At 59.5% G+C, this 16,257-nt stretch overlaps 1 protein-coding gene across 1 annotated transcript in view; it reads right to left on the reverse strand.

The window, feature by feature from the left end:
- Nucleotides 1-15,866, reverse strand: part of AHDC1 (AT-hook DNA binding motif containing 1) — a 39,302-nt gene extending 23,436 nt beyond the window's left edge. The window contains 1 exon segment of the mRNA XM_021095642.1: nt 14,941-15,866. The gene's annotated coding sequence lies outside the window, so the exon portion shown is untranslated.

The following is a 16,257-nucleotide window of genomic DNA, read 5'->3' on the forward strand; positions in this document are numbered from 1 at the left end:
GTGAGAGTATACTTGTGTCAGAGTGTACATGTGAGGGACTGTGTGTGAGTGCACGCACGCGTGAGCTGATATGTACCGGGGTTCAGTTACACGTGTAGGTATGTGCAACCAGGTCTGTTCAGCTCTGTGTGTGTCCAGCTGAGCCTATCTGTGCACGCCTGGGGACACAGAAGTGTGAGTGTGTGCGTATGTGTGACAAGGTGTGCCCAGCTGTGGGCAGGGATGAGTGCGCGTGTGTGCGCTGGCAGGACTCTCTGCATCTCACTGTGTCAGGAGCTGAACCATCTTCTGCCCATCTCAGACTCTGGGGGGGGGGGGGGACAGCAGATGCTTGGTGGATCCTCTGCCATCCCTGCAGGTTTCCAATCTTGAGGCCTGTGACTGCGGGCACTGGTGTCACTGTGAATCAGTGTTGCCTCCCTCCTACCTCTGCCTTTCTCTGGGTTTTCAGGGTCACGGTGTGAGGGTCTGACTGGTCAGGGTCCCTGCGGGTCAGTAGGTGCTCACGTGCGCCACCCGCCACGTGTATGCAACATGTCCTTATCATTGTGTGTCCGTGGTCTTTGTGCCGTGTCACTGCAGCGTGCCAGGAGAGCTATGGCAGTGTCAACATGTGTGAGTGGGTCTGTGTGCCATGGTGTACCTGCCAGTACTGCTGTGCCTCGTTTTTGGTGTGGTACCTTTATGTAACTTCGTGCGTGTGTGTACGTGTGTGTGCATGAGACCCTTTGTGAGACAGTGTGTGTCTGTGTCACTGTGTTTGTATGCCTGCTTCCCTCCTCCCTCCCTATCTCCTGCTCTCTCTCCCTCTCTCCCTCTCTCTGTAGGAGCCAGACAACTCCCCAAGCCTGGATTAGGGACAATTTATCCACAGGCAGAGAAGGAGAATTCCAACCTGCCAGAGCCTCCCTCCTCTGATCCGTCCCCCCTTTCCCCGTGGTTGGGTGGGCACAGAAATGCAGCCCGGCAGCTCTCAAGCCCTTGGGGAGCCCCCACCTCTGCAGCTCCCCAGAGGCCCAGGAGGGCAGAAAAGATGGAAATCTGGGTGGCCCCCGAGCCCTCCAGTGGGGGTGGATTGGCTGCCCCCCTCCCCATCCAGGCCCCCACGGCTCAGCTCGTCTTGGCCCCGTTCTCCTACATATGGTGGTGGTGGTTGGGGGGAGGCTGCATGAGGTCTGCCTGGCCCTGGGGGCTGGGGCGACCTAAGGAGTAGAACTGCTCCAGCCCCTCCACAACCTGATACTCCCCAACTGATAAATGCCAGCTCCCCCCAGCCCCTGAAATGTAAATGACTGGGGAGCTGGCGACGGTGCCCACACAGGCTGGGGGAGATGCTGGGAGGCAGGGGACAGCGTGGTGGGGGGAATGCGGTGGGGTAGGGGGGCGCAGGGGCTGAGCTGGGACTAAGGCTCCCTTCACGGTGCTCCAGGCGCAAGGCAGAATCACATGTTTCCCATTAGCTGCTCTGGCCTCCTTGTTCAGGGGGTGTTGGCTGGGGGAGATTTGTTCTGGTTGCAGACACCAGCCGAGACCACACAAGAGAGAGAGAGGAAAAGACAGAGAGAGAGAGAGATTGAGCACCAGAGAGAGAGGAAAAGACCAAGGGAGAGCGAGAAAGAGACACAGAGACAGAGAGAGACAGAGACAGGCACACACTGAAACAAAAGCAGAGAGACAGAGAGAGCGACGGGAGAGGCTAACAGAGTGGAGGACAAGGGTGGTGACAGGGAAGGGGACTGAGGGGGAGAGGGCCTGGGGTCACAAGACTGATGGTGGGGACCCCAGGGTGACAGAGGAGAGCCTGATGCAGGGCCAGGGTGGGCAGCAGTATGGCCCGGAGGGCAGGGCCGTGGGTGGGGGGCACAGGGGCAGAGGTGGCGCTGGGTGGGCAGCAAGAGTGGACGCTCGGGACGGAGCCGCCGGGCGGGGGCCAGCCAGTGAGCCCGGAGCCTCCCGCCTCCTGACCCTCGAGCCTCAGAGAGATAACAGGCCCGAATAGTGCTGACTTGCGGTTCAGAAATCCAATATCCTCCGCGGCGCACTAATCGACTACCTGAGCTCCCGGCCCGCGCCGAGCTGCCCCGATTAATCCTGCAGCTCCACAGCCTTAATTAGTTTAACAGTTTCAGGGGCAGAAGCAGGGAACAGGGTCCCCCAGGCCTGTGGGGACATAGCCCCCCACGCAAGCCCTGCTGGCTGCCCCACCTCCCTGGTCACATCTGCCCCAGCCCCAGGGCCCCTCTCCACACCCTCTGAAAAACATTGGGGAACGGCCCCTGGGGCAGGCGCCGGGGTCAGAAGGTAGGTCTTGCAGAACTGAGGTGCCCCCCGCCCTCCCAACTTGTCCCTGTGCCCAGGGCCTGAGTGCTTGCTCTGGCCTGCCCTCGGGGCCCTGCCAAATGTCAGCCCTGTACCACTGGCAACGTGTTGTCTCCTTAGGGTGAGAGACAAGCTCCCAAGTTACTGACAACCTCCCAACAGCATGAGATAATCACACATGTCAGTCCCCACAACGGCATGAGATGGGCACATGGTGACATCTCACACATGCCCAACAGTCAGAGAGACAGGCGTACGGGTGGGTAACTACCCTCTTAACAGGATGAGTGAAGCACAGGACCTGGGATGGGCACGGCTGATACCCCAGACACTGTGAGACAGGAACACAGGTTGTCACCCTCGCAGTGGTGTAACCGACATAAAACCAGCACCCCCACCTGCTAAGAGGATGTGAAATGTACATAGAACTTGTCCCCTTCTTTCTCTCTCTCTCTCTCTCTCTCTCTCTCTCACACACACACACACACACACACACACCACCTTCCAGGTGTGAGAAAGGTACGGACCCCTCCCCTAACAGAGTATAACAACCTGGCCCCTTTCCCACAAGCCCTCCCTCCAGACTTCGCATGGGTACATGACATGTCGCCCTGACCGCTTTGGACAGGTGACAGCCCATCCCACCCCTCCCCCGTCACTGCCAGCCTGGTGGTGCCGTCCTCTGCCTGCAGAGGCGTCACAGCTCACAGGGCATGAATGTCACCCCAGCACCGCCAAAGCCGGGCACAGACACACGTTGCCCCAGTGACAAACACCACTGGCCCCAGGAGGTGGAGACGCACAGGGCTCTGGGCGTGACCTTGGTCCCTGGACACCAGGAGGGGAGGCGCCATGGCCTCCCTCCTGGGTAACCCAGTGGCCCGGGGCTGGGTGAGATGAGCACTGGGAAGAAAGCTGCCTGGGCACAAAGACAACCTGAAAATGCCACCTCCCCAAGCAGCCGCCCCCAGCCCATCTCCAACCCAATGCAGTCGTTACTGAGAGGGGGCAGAACGAGCAGCGGAAGGAGGGCTGTCACTGATGCCCAGGAGCAGTGCCGATGAGACTTCTTAGAGGTGGTGCACGGGAGCGGCTGCTGTCACCGTGCTCTCGGTGCCCAGCACTGAGGAAGCAGGATGACAGTTTCAGGCCCCTACTGCAGCCAGGGGAGCCCCTCTTTCTTACAAAGTCCCCCTCTCCAAATTCAGGCCACAGAGCCTGACAAGGAGGCCAAAGTCCAGGGGCATGACTCACCCAGGGAACAGGCCCAGCCTGCTGGCCAGAAAGTGAGGGAGGCCAGGAGCCAAGGGGCCTGGGTTCAAGTCTGAGCTCCTCCCAGGCCAAGCTGAGTGACCTTGGAGCAGAGGCTCAGTCTCTTTGGCTTTGGGGAGGGGGAAGCAGCGGCAGTCAGGGGCGCGCCGAGGCAGCAGGCGGAGCACTGGGGGCATGGGAAGGAGGACACAGCAGGTCCTGGCCCTGGCTCCATGGTTCCCTCACAAGGAACCTTGGCTCTCTGTGCCTCAGTGTCCCCAGCTGTAAAGCAGGGATGATAACATCAGCCTCGCGAGACAACGCGGCGTGAAGGGGGCACGTGCACTCAGGAAACGGGAGCTTCTTGTTGAGGAGGGGAAAAGAGACACAGAGAGGGCAGGACACTTGTCCAAGCCACAGAGCGAGGTAGTGTCAGCTGAACTCAGCCTCCACCTCCAGGCTTCCCCCCCGGAGCTGTTTCTGTAAGGCTGCTTGGACACTGACTCCTGTGTCTCTGTATGTGTGTGTGTGTGTGTGTGTGTGTGTGCGCGCGTGCACATGTGTCCACATGCACCCGCTCTTGGTTAAGATGCTGCCCTACTGTCCAGTGAAGAGCAAGAAACCAGACAGGGGTCTGTCACATACTGTGGCCCTGAGCCTAAACCCCACTTGGCCCACCTTCAAACTCAGGACCAGCAGGCCAGCTCTAAGGGGAGGGAGGCAGCCCACACCCCAGTCCCATGACCAGTGCTAGCACCTGGTGCTCAGATATCAGTATACGGGTCCTTCTCATTGTATAGGAGCCCAGAGAGGGACAGGCCTAGCCTGAGGTCACACAGCATGATAGCAGCAGAGCCCAGAGCCCTGGCCAGGGACAGCTTCAGAGCAGGGTACCTCTAGCCCCTGGGGTGGCTGGAGCTGGGGGGCCCTGGGGGACTGAGCAAAACGTGGCGACAGATGGCCTGCCGAGGCAGCGGCGATCTGGGCGGCTGGCAGGCATGCTCGCTCCCGCGCAGGGAAGCGGCTAATTTTAGCTGAGGCCTCGATGCCAGCTTTGTTCCCCCCACCCACCCGCCGAGGGGGCCCAGCATGCCTTGCGTGCAACCCGCCTCCCCCAGGCACCCCTACTCCCCCGCCCGGCCCCTTGGTGAGTGGTGCCCAGACCCCAGGGGCCTAGAACTGTCTGCCTGACCAGGTCTCATCACACCCAGGGGCAAGGGCTGGGCCCTGGAGGCCTGGCACCCCCACTCCAGGGTCTGTTTCCCATGACTCCAAGCTCATTCGGAAGAGGGGCTGTGGGAAGGAGGGCTAGGGGCCCCTGCCCAGACTGGGAGGGAGGGCCTGATAGCAGGGGCTGCCAGTCTTGGGTGGGGGAGGTGGGGCACTGCCCTCCAACAAATACTTAAGGAGACAGGACCCTAATTCTACCCCTGTCCTGAGCCAAATTCTTCTGTGCTGGAGTCCTCCTGGTATTGGTGAGCAAGGAAGTGGGAGTCACTCTACCGTTTCCTTGATCTTGATAACCCTGACTTTGCTCCAGGAGCTCAAAGTACTTTAAAGAAGTCAGAGACAGAGCAGGGGTGGTAGCCCTGTGCCACAGGGGGGAAACCAAGGCACAGCCTGAGGTAGCCTTCTTTGTAGCAGGGGAGGAGACAAGTCCTAGGAATCAGGGAGGGAGGCCCAGACATGCTCTTCTTTGAGATCTTAGAGCTGGGGGGCTTCCTGGGCCAGCTCAGCCCTTAGGACCACCCCCTGTTCCCAACTGGGCTGGAAAAATATAAAGTAGATGGATGAAGCCCATGCCCCGAAATGCTGGGAAGGGAGACCCCGCACTCTCCGTCCTGGTGCCCCCACCCCCTGTTGGCTCTTTGACCTTAGAACTTCCCCTTCTCATCTCAGATTCACCTACACGTGTCCACTAGGGTGCCAGGACATCTGGCTCCTACTTGAAAGGGGACTCCTTTGGGGTGACTCTGGAGGGCGCCCCTCTCCCAGATCCAACCTGTGAGGGAAATGACCAAGTAGGAAACAGAGAAAGAAGCCTGGAAAGAAATCTATGTATTGAGACAGAGAGAGCCAGAAGAAGAGAAAGAGAGGGGGAGAAACCAAGGCCAGGGATCCAATCCAGGAAGCGAGAGAAAGAGGAAGAACTTGGGGGCAGAATGAGGTTAAAGAGAAAGAGAGGAGGAGGGAGGGCATGAGAGAGAGCCAGAGAAAAAGCTAGAGAAAGGAAAAGAGCAAAAGAGAGACTCAGGGAGCGAGGGACAGAGGAGGAAGAAAAAGACAAAGAGACAGAGAGACAGGCAGGATGAGGCGAGACAAAGACAGGGAGCAAGACGCATGCAGAGGGGAAGGAGATGGCGAAGGAGCTGCCACCGGGAACTGAGGACACCACAGGGAGCTGGAGACAGACAGAGGGACGGACACACCCAAAGACCAACAGAGCCAGTGGGAGCGGGTGAGATGCATTCAGAGCCTGGGGAGGGAGGAAGAGGGAGACACTAAGTGATAAAGTGGGGGGGAGAGGAAGCAGGAGTAGACAGAGGCAAGGAGGGAGGGGGCGTGAGGAGGAGGTGGGAGGAGGAGGTGGGGGAGTTGTCGTCGCCAGAGCTGGGGGGGACAGAGGACAGAAATGGAATGTGGGTCTGGGCATGAGGCTCACAGATGCATCGGCTCTGGTTTCAGCTGGGGCAGTTGGCTGCTGGGGGGGGTGTGTGGGGAGAAAGAAGCAGAGCTGATGAGGGAAGGGGGCCTGTTGCCATGGCTGCGGGCACGGCAGGGGCACAGTCTGCTGGCACTTGGAGTTCTGGGCATGGTAGGGGGCTGACTGAGGGGAAAGGGGGGGGCAGTGATGAAGAAGCCTGGCCCCTGCCCTCAGGGCTCTACCAGGAAGAAAGTTTCCAGAGAGAGGATGGGAGATGTTGGGAACTGAGGAAGGCTCTGGATCCTGCTCCATCCCATGGCGGGGGCGGGGGGCGGAGGGGTTACTCTCTGGGTCACCTGTGGGCACCCTGGTCCCCACCTGTGCCTCAGGCTGGCTCCTGGGGAGCCTCCTCCTCTGTCCCCTCCAGTCTAGTCAAAGATCTAGCCTGCTGCTGTGGCTGCTTCTGCTTGCAGGGGAGCAGCAAGATTGTGAATTCAGGATCTGTAATCCTAACGCAGAGCCCAGGCCTACCGGGCTCCAGTTGCCAAGGCGACGGAGGGTCAGAGGGCAGCGCGGGGCGCCCGCTCCTCCAAGTCAGAATCCCAATTGTTAAAGCCCAAGAATAAACAGCTGAAGCGGCCGTGGGGGGGCCGGGAGGGGGGCTGAGGTCTGCATCGGCTCAGTGTGGTGTTGTCAAGCGAGATGTCACTAATTGTCTGAAGAAACGGGCTGAGGCAGCTCTTAACTGCTTCTGTGCCACCGGAGACACCTTGGCTGCCTGGCCCCATCCCCAGGGCCTCCCAGCATTCCACTGGGCCAGCTTGGTGGTGGGGGGAGTGCTGGCCCAGCACAATCCCTACCTCCCTTGCACTGAACCCCTACATACTTTGGCTCCCAACAGTCCTCCCTGCCCAACGTGGAACCTCCCACCTGCGAGCTAAATCCTTTATGTCCCCAGCACTGGAAGCACACTACTCCTTATAGCTCAGAACCACCCCTTTGGCCTGTAAAAGCCCTCCCAGCTCCCCCAAAATCTCTTCCTCCTTCCCTCAGAAGCCAGGGATTCTGGTACAAGGTGTGGGGACTGCAGAGGAAGACAGATTTCAGGTTCTTCTGATCTTGCAGGGGGACGGCAGGGTGGGGGGTGGGGGGAAGCCCTGGGAGAGGGAAGGTCTACGGCATCTTTCCATGCAACTCCCTACTCTTGGTCACACACCGGAACTAAAGACCTGAATGGAGTCTGGAAACCTGGTTTCTAGCTCTGATTATTGTATCTACTTGCTGCGCGACTTTTGCCAAGGTATTTTCCCTCCACGGGCCTGTCTCCTCGTTTATTATCCATCCTAAACATTTAGTAGTGCCGATTTCAAGTGATGCCCTGTCCGGAACCCCTGCTTGGAGAAACTTCCAATCCAGTGGGTGAGAAAGGCTCAGAATACAAGGTAGAAGGCAATCAGAGAGCTGTCAGCTAAGACATTCCATGAAAAACCCGGAGCAGTCTCGTACACAGCAAACTGTTCAGGGTACAGCTGCTGGTGTACACAGCAGGCCTGGCATTGGCGTTACCACAGAGGATGGTTAAAAGGGTGTAGGTCATCAGAATGAAAAAAAAAAAAAAAAAAAAAAAAAAGATCGGTGTAAGGTCGGTTCTGGAACGCTTCCTGCTCAAAGTGGTACCTGGTAAGATTTGGACAGGTGGGCAAGAAGGTAGAGGACTCCAGGAGAGAGGCGGTCTCGTGAGGTTCTTAGAGGGAGCTGAACTGGGCTGTCTCAGGGGTCGTGGGCTCAGCCCCTTCCAAGGCAGGAAGGGCGAGGCCTTCAATGGCCTTCCCGCCCCGTGGGCCGGCCCTGCCCCTCCTCCACCCGCCGCGCTGGGATCGCAGGACAGCCAAGCCTGGGAGGGGCGGGCCGCCCGTGGGCACGGCTCTCGGAGATTGGTAGCACCTGGAATGATGTTACGTTGGGCGGGGCCAGGGCTTGGGCACGCCCCCTGCCCCAGACCACCCCCGCCCCCCGGCTCCCGGGAGGGGATGCTCAGGCGGCCTCTAAGCCTCCTCAGGTGGCAGGCGGGACGGGGCGCTGTCCGTGGGCGGGGAGCTGGGCTCGGAAACAGGGGATCCCCCAGAGAGGGCCCAGCCCAGTCCAGGGCTGGACTCATACAAAAGGCGACTTGTTCTTTCTTGGGATGCCTGCGCCTTCTCAAACATACCTACAGCCGCACTCCAGGGACAGCTACACCCACACGTAGCTGCACAAAGCCGCCAGAGTGGGGAGTGGGGGGCTGTCGCCAGCCCCAGAGGTCGGCGTTAAGCAAAACCTTGCCCCAACCTTGCCGTGCCACAGACTAAACATCGTTCACCTCACCCCATCCTACCCCAAGTGACCTGGATACTCCCACAGCCTCATACACCCTGGGGACACTGACCCAGTAACTCTCCCTCAGACCAACAGGAGCTCACCAGCTCCTGCTCTGGAGCCCGATGGGCCAGCTTTAACATGGGTGCCACACTGGTGTGCGACCTTGGGACGCAATGAGGCCCATTAAGGGTTACTTTTTACTGAGCACTTGTTCTGTGCCAATCCTCACACTTGCCCTTTAGGATGAGTACTATTAGTCCCATTTTGTAGGTGGGGAAAATGAGGCTTAGGATAAATGGCCGGCCTAAGGCAAAGGCAAGGATTTGCACCCAGGTCAAGCTTGACTTCAGAGCCCATGTTTTTCCCTGTGCCATCAGCCTTCTGCTACGTCTCACATCCACATCTTACTCTCTAACACCCCACCACACACAGCAAAGCTGCCCCAGAGTTAGGGTGGAATTCTCCACCCCAAACCCATCCCCATGTCACTGTCTAGTATCACACAGCTTCTCTCACTAATCAATGTGTGTGTTAAGGGGTAGAGTCTCCCACTTTACGCTTTCCCAGTCCCCAATTTTGTATATCGGAGTCACAAATGGGATGCCAAGTACGAGCAGAGCCAGAACAGGCTACCTCTAACCTTTCCAGCAAGCTCACCTCCACCTCCCCTGACCCTAGGATGACAAAGCACTGCCACACTGGCTGTGGCTCCAGGCCTGCGGCTCTCCCTGACCCCTTGGGCCAGGACCCTCCCCTCACCCCCAACCCCTGCGGAGAACAAGTCGAAACAAACTCCTTCCTGGGGATGTCAAAGCACCTTTCCTGGGGGAGGTGGCTCTGTGATCCCTTGAGCAGGGCTAGGGAGAAGGATCGGGTTACTCTTTCCCCAGCTGTGCCTGGACTCCTTGGGGCTGACCTTTCACCCCATCCAGGCCAGGACCCAAAGGGGGCTGGAGTGCAGCCCTCACCTCCTGTTAACCCTCTGCATTCCTCATTTTTCCATTCCAGAGCCCCCACCAGGGGGGTCTCAGGAAGCCCAGCCAGGCATGCCAACCTTTCCTCACCCTCCCATCCTGGGTCCAGTTTCCCAGCGGGCTTTACAGAATGCTCCTCCCTGCCCCCTGCCCAAGCTGCCCTGCCCTGCCGGGATCAGATACCTCCGCCCAAGCAGCTGAAAATGACCTGGGCTATTTTCGCTCTGGGATCACGTTGCAAACTCCCCCCTGAGCTGGCAGCCTCCCACAATCCCTCCAGACCATTGCCCCCCACTCCTCATCCCTTACTCAGAACCACTGACTAAGGGTTCAGGAGGACTCTTAGAGACCACTGACCTGAGCCCCTCAGGTGGGGAGACTGAAACCATGAGGAGTCAGGCACAGGGCTGGGCAGAGAACCAGGTTTCCTGGGTCCCCGCCCAGGTCTCTTTCTACTGTCTAGCACAGCCTGCTCCGTACCCTAGATCTCAGAGCCTCTGACCCAGCCAAAAACCCAGGCGACCTCCTCCAGGCACCAGAAAGTCACCCTGGATGCTACCCACAAACCTCTAGGCTACCCTGCTTCTGCCACACTCCTCTCTTTGTTTAGAATTGGGACCAGACCTGTACCTGTATCACAGCCGTGTGGCCCACAGGGATGGTGGGAGGGGGTGTGCACACCAGGAGGAAAGACAGGGGGACTGAGACCCAGAGGAACAGGAGGCGGATTCAGGCTTCCAGAGGTTTACCTTGCACAATCCTTCCCCATTCCCAGCAGCCCCTTGCCCCTGCTTCTCAGTATTCCCCCCTCCATTCCTACCAGCCCAGCCCCCTCCAGGCCCCTGCCCCTCCACCTCAAGCCCCAGTCCTCCTGGGCAGGAATGTGACTGGTCAGGTCGAGTTGACCACATGAGTGGCTAGGAGACGACAGACCCCCCCATCCTCCCATCCCCCAGCCTGGGGGAGCGCACATACCAAGGCAAGGTGGGGGGGCTGCTTTAACCCTTTGCAGCCAGGCTTTCAGGGTAGCCTGAAAAAGAGGGGTACTCTCCTTCCATTGGCCACTCTCATACAAGTGCTGCCAGGCTGCAGAGTGCAGGCAGAACCTCCTTCGCCCAGGGGGTGGAATGGGGGTATTTGCCCTTCTGGTCCCTGTTAAGAAAAATCATCCTTTGCCACCCCAACTGTTTAATCTCATCTCCCATGACATTTAGCAAACCCGTCATGAACTGGTGCTGAGGGAAGAGAAGGAAATGAGGCATCATGCACCCCAATCTCAGGAGCCCCTGGTCTGAAGGGAGAAACACAACCCTGCCCTGGGGAGTCTGATGGGGGAGGCCAGGCACAGAGGCTGGGACAAAGAGCTGAGAGCAGAGCAGAGCATGGAGCCGCGCAGAAGTGGGAGGAAGCCAGGGCAGGAGCAGAACAAGCCAGGTGGGGTCAGATCGGGCAGGCTTCCCAGAGGCCCCTCGGCCCACACCCCTCCCCCCAGGCTCTGGAATCTCGGGGGTCAGGGCTGAGGGACAGCCCCGCCCCCTGCTCCCCTCGGGCTCAGGAATTCCACCAGCCAAGGGTGGGGGTGGGGGGGGGCTGCTTCGGCCTCCGTCCAAGTTGGCTCCCACTGGACCGGGAACTGCAGCTCCTCCTCGGCCCCCCACCCCAACCCACCCCTGGGCTGGCCCCCCGGCCCCCCCTTCCCCCTCCCTGGCTGGCACGGTGTGTGCCAGGCGCTGGCAGAAAACAAACCCGCCGGGGTGGGTTTGCAGGGAGCGGGGTAACCTTGACACAGTTGCGGCAGTCGCTAATGGCAGACACACACTCCGCCTGTTCTGGGGGGACTGTTGCCGTTGCTAGGAAACCGGCAGCCGCGTGAATGGAAATGGGTCAGTAAACCTGGGGAGAGATAGTGTGACACTCGAACCACTGCAGCTGCTCCAGCCCACACCGAAATCCCTCCTCTTCAATATTTATCACTCCCCGCCTGGGCCCTCAGCTCCTGCCAGGCCCTGCACCAGCCTGGCCCTCGGGCCCCCCCAAGGCTTGCCAGGGGAAGGGGGAGAAAAGAGATGGTGGGGGTTGCTTATCCGCTTCTTGGGGGGGGGGCAGGCGGGATGGAACTGGTTCTGGAGGAGATTGAACAGGAAACGGAGTCTAATCCCGTGGCGGGGAAGGGGTTAAAAGGTCAATTCACGCCTGTTCCTGATTTAGGCACCGTGGTAAAATTACTGCCAGTGTGAGCGGGTTGCGACTGCATGCTTGCCTACCTGCGGAGGGTCTGATTAAGACAGGAGACCTCTCTCCCAGTGTGTGGGACATGGAGGGGGAAGAGGGACCCCAAACAAGGCCAGGATTCCCTCACAGCCTGATCGCACCCTCCGTTACAGCGTGGCAATTCCCTCAGTATAGCCCAAGGCTTCCTAAGAGCCAGAAAGGATGCCCCTGGTACAGTCTCATGGCACCCCAAATGGACAAAAGCTGCCCATTGCCTTACACTGTCGTCCTGTACAGACCTTCCCCCAAACAGCCAGACACTTGCTGTTCAGGAAACCTTGACAACACCCCCGACACAGATACCCCCACAACAGAATGTGACAACTGCAATTCAGAACAGTGCACTTCAGCTCAGCACCTGTAAACAAGCCGACCACCCAGGCACAGGCAAAACTGTGTCGGACTGTGTTGAATCTTCTCTCACTTCCCAGTAAGGCTGGAGCCTCCCCAAACAGCCTGCGCTAGCCCAAAGCCTGGCTCTTGGGTTCATCCATGTCTTTTTTTTTTCTCCCTCCCATTGTCAGCCTCCTTGTCTTGCACACAACCCAGTAAACTGCCCCTGTGATTGTTCTTCTGGACACACCACCTCGCAAGCAAGCTGCCTCATGCACCGCGCCCCCCATTCCCTGGAGGCCTACTGGTCACTGACACACACATTCCCTTCCCCTAGAAGCAAGCACAGTCTCACAGCCCCGCCTGCCACAAGCCCTTGTTCTTAGGCACAGGCTTCTCTACTGACAACAGGGACCCTGGGAATCAACAGCACCACTTGGGTGATATGCCCCCTCCACCCACCAGAATCTTAGCCAGTATCCCTGGAGGGTGTGTCTTGGGAAGGGAGGCGCTCCAGCTTTCTGGAGGGGGGCGGTGATACCTCGGCAGGAATCTCCCAGCTGACTCGGTTCTGTGTGCTCCTATCTCCTAGGATACATCAGTCAACACAAGCTCCAAGCCTGTCAGAGCTGGAAGGTGCCTTAGGGAGTCACTAATCTAGCCTTCTCCATGAAGCAGGAGGAAACCGAGGCCCAGAGAGGGGAATCGGCCTGCCCAAAGTCACACAGCCCAGTTGCTGCTTCAGCCCTTTTCTCTTCTACAGTCCCTCATTGAGACCCCCCTCTATGATAACTGGGGGGGGGTGGGGGGTGGCATGGAGTACAGTCAGCCCAGGAAGTTTCCCTGAAGCAGAGGGAAATGGAACAGGATGAGCTCGGAGAAGGGTCTGTAGACCTAGAGAGTTTATGAGAACTGCCCCATTCAGAGACATGGGCACCTGGCAGCCCTGGAATCTGGGCCACATAAATTTGCTCAAGTTTGTACTTTGCCAAAATGATCTGGTGTTCACCCCTACCCCACTTCCTATCCCAGGGCCCCAGAGAGCTGCCGCTCCAAACCAAAGGTAAAGGGAGGTGGCTCTGTTCCCTATACCTGGCTTTGAAGGTACCTTCTAGGGAATCTCTGCCTTTTATTATTTAAATAGATCTCTGCCAGGGAGCCTCTGGAATGCTGCAAAAAGGTTTTTTGCAAGGCAGTTTTTCTTTCTTTTCTTTTCTTTTTTTTTTTTTTTTTTTTGGTCTTTTTAGAGCCACACCCACACCCTGGAAGTTCCCAGACAAGGGGTCGAATTGGAACTGCAGCTGCCGGCCTAAGCCACAGCCACAGCCACAGCCATGCAGGATCCGAACCCCGTCTGCGACCTACACCTCATCTTGCAGCAATGCTGGATCCTTCCCACTGAGCGAGGCCAGGGATCAAACCCGTGTCCTCACGGATACTAGTCGGGTTCATCACCACTGAGCCACAGCGGGACCTCGGGTAGTTTTATTTCAACTCCATTTTGCGAAAAAGCAAAATGAGGCTCACAGAAGTGGTGTAGTCTGATCAAGTTCACACAGACAACAAATGGAACCTTAAGTTCCTTCCAGTACACTAGGAAGGCCCGTCCAACAGGAAGCGGGGAGAACTGGGGGTGGGGGTTGAGGGATAGGAGGAGAGGGAAGGGTGGGAGTTGACACAGGCCCAGGCCCAACCTCCTGGGCTGAGGAAGCATTTGAATTTGAATCTGGGTATCTGGGTTCCGCCCCCACCCACTCTAGCAGAGGTGGAGTGAGAGGTCAGCCTGGAGATGGGAGGGAGGGGAAAGGAGAATTCCACCAGCTTCTCAGCCCGCCTGGGCCATATCCCAGGGAGCTGGGCCAGGGGCTGCCCCAACTTCCCCAGCACAGAGTTCTCTCTGCCAGCCCTCGCTCCCACCTCCTCTCCTACCCCCACCCGACCAGCTGGAAGAGCGCTGTGAGGAGACCATGACCCCGCCCTGGGCCTCAGTTTCTCCATCTGTACTAAGAGCTAGCCTAGCAGGATGGACTTCAAAGGCCCTACCAGCTTTAGCAGTGTGGTGACCAGTCCTAGTTCTCAATTCCCCAGTACAAATGTATAAATCGCTCCCCCAGACTGGAGCTGGCAGAGAACAACATTAAATATATGTCTAATGAATAAAAGAACACCCAACGCAACCAGCGTCTTCCCATCCTTCCCAGCCCAACTGACAGGGTGCACCGCTCACCTTGGGAAGCCAAATTTCTCAGGGTTGTTGGAGGGGAAAGAGGTTCAAACACTTTGAAGGCTATGAATGGGGCCGTCTGACACACAGGCGCTCTTTATTTCCAGTCCTTACCATATGCAGACACTATGGTACTTGCTTTAAATGTCATACAACTTTAAATCCCGCAGCAAGGCTGTGGCCTACCTACTATTATCTAGTTTTTCAAATAAGCAAGGGGGCTAAGGAGTGGAGGGACTTGCTCAAGGTCACACAGCCAGTGAGGGGGCAGCGAAGGTACTGAACTATAACCAGCCCCACTGTTTCACATGGTGAGGGTTTGCCGGGTTGGGGCAGGACAAGAAGCGGAACAGGGACCATTGGCAAAGGGAGAGGGGATCCACCCCAGGAGGGGGAGGTGCCTGCTGAGTTGCCAAACGGTTCATCAGTTTGCAGAGCACCAAATGGTCCTGGAACTTGCAAAGCGGTGGGAAAGCATCCCTTCCCCTCCCCCACAAAGAGCAGGGTAGACCTCTTTCCCTCCCGCAAGCCACAGTGCCAAGAGTGAGCCCTAAGCGGTCGCTTACCTACTCCCCTGGATCTCAGGGCTCCTGTAAAAGGAAGCCCCTCCCTCCTGGGAGCCCTTTTCTGGACGTCGGAACCTGCAAGGTGCAGAGCCGCCCCCAAGGAAAGCTGCCGCCGCCACCGCCGTCGAGAAAACTGTCCAGGATTTTGCGGGCACATCCGACCCCCACCCGACGGCAGCTGCGGGGGATGGGGGCGGGGGTCGGAGGTTGTGGGGAGATAACTGCCTCACCTCCCTCCTAGATGCCCTTAGGCGCCTCTTGCTGGAGCAAGAGGCTCTGGTCCGCAGGCCCCGCGGTTCTCGGGCCTGAACGGTCCGCCTCTAAGTTTTCCCGCCGCCGCCTCTCGGGCTACCTGGCAGGCCTGCGCAGCCCCCTGATCCCAGCCACCCCCGCCCCCCTCCCAGATGAGGCCGCGGAGCTTCTGACTCCTGGAGGAGGTGACGGGCCGAGAGGGAAACCAGGCGGCTGGGGGAGGGGCGCTGCCTGCACCTGGCCCCTCTCCGCCGCCCCGGCCGGGAGGGGCGGGACTGGACCCCCGCCAGACCCGAAAAACGCGGCGGGGGAGGGGTGTGCCGTCCCCAGCGGGCGCAGTCTCGGGGAGGGTCGAGAGATCTCTCCCACCACCCCCACGGCGGGGGCGCCCCCTAGGGTCGGGCTGCAAGGCGCCCCTTCCCGAGCCGCGCGCTCAGCCCGCTCCCCCGGCCGGCCGCGCTCTCCAGCTGCAGGAAATTCCAGAAGCTCTCCATCATCCCGGCGCAGCGCGCAGCCCGGGCTGCCAAGGCTCCCCGAAGGAGAGCCACATGCCGGCCGGCCGCGCGGCCCGCCCTCGCCGCCCCCCCTTCCAACCCGGCCAGGCAGCCACGTCGGGCCGGGCGGGGGCCCGGCCGGCCGCCCCTTCCCGCGCCCCGGGCCCGGCGGAATGCGTGGCAGCCCCGGCCGGGGGCTATTTTGAGCGGGAGGGGAGCGGCCCAGCCTCGGTGTTTTTGGCTTTTTCCTGGCCCCCGGCCCGCCAGCCCGGGCCCTCGGCTGCCCGCGGAGTGGGGGGGGGTCACGTGGCGGGGAGAAGGGGAGGGCCGCCGCGATCCGGCTGGGGCTCAGGCCCGGGCGGCGCCCGGCGGCGGTCCGGACCTGCGCTCTCGGCTGAGGCTGAGGCCGAGCCCGAGCGGCGGGATTATTAATAGCGCGCCTGGCTCTGGCAGCGGCTCCAGGGCGCCCGCTACCTGCACACCCCTCCTCCCGCGAGCGTCGGCGGCCAGGGCACTCCCTCCCCAGCGGCGGACTCAGGCCTCACTGGATAGCGCCGCTGGGCACCGGTGG

The sequence above is a fragment of the Sus scrofa genome, chromosome 6 (assembly GCF_000003025.6).
Source record: "Sus scrofa isolate TJ Tabasco breed Duroc chromosome 6, Sscrofa11.1, whole genome shotgun sequence".
In the NCBI taxonomy this organism is placed as follows: domain Eukaryota; kingdom Metazoa; phylum Chordata; class Mammalia; order Artiodactyla; family Suidae; genus Sus; species Sus scrofa.